The sequence below is a fragment of the Gavialis gangeticus genome, unplaced genomic scaffold, assembly GCF_001723915.1.
Source record: "Gavialis gangeticus isolate Ggan-Ray unplaced genomic scaffold, GavGan_comp1, whole genome shotgun sequence".
NCBI lineage: Eukaryota > Metazoa > Chordata > Crocodylia > Gavialidae > Gavialis > Gavialis gangeticus.
In genome coordinates this window covers 184,431,380-184,434,041 of record NW_017728992.1, presented here as the reverse complement: position 1 = coordinate 184,434,041, position 2,662 = coordinate 184,431,380, and the positions used below count along the sequence as shown (strand labels likewise).

Here is a 2,662-nt window from a genome sequence, read left to right as displayed (position 1 = left end):
TGTTTATAGGAAAAGAGGAAGGAAGGAAGGAAGAGAAAGAAGATCTCAGATAGATGAAGAGTAACTGGCTCAGATTTAAGCCAAAATAATGATAACAGGAGGAGCAAAACACAGGAAGGAGCCTTGCAAAGACAAAACATCATCTGTATTCTCTCAGCTGATGGTTAAATTAGTTCAGAGTCAGAGTAGTCTTCATGACTAATAGATGCACAACATCTCACCCTAATCAGTCAGGCTACGGTAAAACAGGAATAACTCCCTTAAAAGTAATGGCATACAATCAGGTAAATGAGTAGAGTTTCAGGACTGCCGACAGTAACAAAGATGAGAGCTACATTCTGCACTTTCAACATGATGAGGTGTCTGCCCTTTGATCTCTGTAAATCTGGACCTTACTACTGTCAACCAAGTCTTGATCACCTTCAAATTACTCTGCTGGAGTAATCTCACCATGGATGCAGATGCAGTTTGTAGGGCATGCAGCCAGCTGCATCTGAAAATAGCAAAGGCTACCATGATGGCGTAACTTCAGTGCACCACTAATTGTACTGGTTCCCTGTTGGTCTGTAAACTGGTCCCAGCATAAGCAGACCATATATAGTTTTTATGAATGCCTTTTTCCTGACAGAAACATGAGACAGAGCTGTTAAAAGATAGGAAGGAATACCCAAATTTAAAAGGGAAATCTCCCAAGGATTTCCTCAGGGCACTTCTTCTACATGCCTCCTATCTCAGTAAGATGAAGGAGATTGGTGGAGATTGCTGTGATTTGGAAGAGAAACAGGAGAGGTAGGAAATGAATAACTATGAGAACAATAAGAACCAGGCAAACATAGGCAGCAGATGTCACATTTAAAGTGACTGGCTTTACAGAAAAGAGCAAGAATATGGGTCACCTCAGTCAGTAGGGAGAGAGAGCACCACCTTCATTCTTAACGTAAACTAAAGGATTTGGACAGAAATCTCACCCTGGCTTGTTATTGAACTGGAAAATCTGAAAATAGATTGGGAAGGAGGAACAGTGAATATTTTGCTTCTTCTCATCTAGTTAGAAATCTAGCAAAGTTCTACTAAACCCCCAGGTTCTTTCTGCTGGATCTGTCTTCTCCAAAAGGAACTGCACCCGTGTGGTCTAATCTCAAAGAAAAATAGGCAATACACCAGGGGTTAGCAAACTGGCCAATCCGTCCAACACCTGGACTCCATTTCCCAGCAGTCCCTGCCCATATGGCTGGGGCCAGTCTCCACCGAGACCAAAAAGCAGCTACGCTGGCAGTACAGGCGGTAGAGAAGGGCAGGGTGCTACTCCAGAGCCGCTGGGATTTTGCAGTAGGGGCAGCTTGCTCCAGAGCCAGGGCAGAGCTGTGATCTGTAGCCTGCATGCTCTGGGCAGGGGTGCGCAGGCAGGGAATTGCAGCTCTGCAGCGGTGACAGCCTGGTCTGGTGCAGGGGCAGAACCGTGATCTCCTGCCTGCGCATCCCTGCCCAGAGCATGTAGGCTACAGATAGTGGCTCTGGAGCAGCCCCCTGCCATGCCCTGTCAGCATGGCTGTGGCTGGTCTCCATGGCAACCCCAGCCATGAGCTTTCCTGTGCAGCTGCAGCTGGGTCTCCATGGAGACTGGCCCAAGCCATGCACGGGGGCAGCTGGGAAATGGAGTCCACAACTGACCGGATCTGGTCTGCAGACCAGACTTTGCCTGTCCCTGTGATGCACTCATCCCCTGAGCTGTAATTTTCAGAAGCAATTAGTTACTGTCACCGGGGACATCTTTTTGTACTCTCAGGCCTCATGCTTTTCACTTCTCTTGGGAACAAGCTCCAAGATTCTTCAACTCTCAGACCCAGTGCAGGATGCAGTACCCTCTGCAGGGACCACACACCCCAAGCTGAAGGTTTGCAGTAACCCAAAACAGCCTTACAATCTTGCCGGTAGGAGTGAAAGCATAATCATAAGAAAGGAAGGGGTTTAGAAGCAACATAAGCATTTCTCTTACTTTGAAAGCATGGCCAGAGTCCTAATCTCTTAGAGTTTGGGCCTCAATCTTCTTCTTTTACCCCTGTATCCACCAATCTTTGACAGTTTAGGTTTAAATCCAGCACAAATCCTTTGTTTTCAATTTCTTAAGCCCCTTCTCCTGTGCTGTTGGTCAGTTCAGCAGAGTGTCACAGGTAGTACTTGCAAGGAAATGGCTCTTGCACTTTCCCTCAAAATTTTGGTACATGGATTGCTACTTGAAAATGCTGTACTTTTTCCTGCCTATATTCATCTAGCCCAGGGGTGAGCCAGGCCATTCTATCCAGCCTGTGGGCCCCCTAAAAATTAAATATTAATTTACTATTTGCTCCTGGCTGCATGCCAAAGCTGACACGAGCCAGGGGCAGTAGGAACCAGGGGAACCAGCAGCAGAACTGAGCAGCCCAGCCCCGCTCACCCCCCAGCCATTTCACTCTCTTTCTGCCCCCGCCATGCTTTGGCACCATGTGGCCCTGGCTGTATTGCTGGACCAGGGAGCACAGGGCCACGCCAGTACGAACATGTATGTGTTTGCGCGTGCAGGCAGAGGCAGAGTGTCTGTGTGCACATGTTCATAGGGTGAGTCCCACACGCACACCACACCATACACATGCACCCACACCCCCCTCGCACTGCCATACATGCA

At 48.1% G+C, this 2,662-nt stretch overlaps 1 protein-coding gene across 3 annotated transcripts in view; it reads right to left on the bottom strand.

The window, feature by feature from the left end:
* Positions 1-2,662, bottom strand: part of ZHX2 (zinc fingers and homeoboxes 2) — a 154,061-nt gene that overhangs the window by 93,321 nt on the left and 58,078 nt on the right. The gene's annotated exons all lie outside the window — the stretch shown is intronic.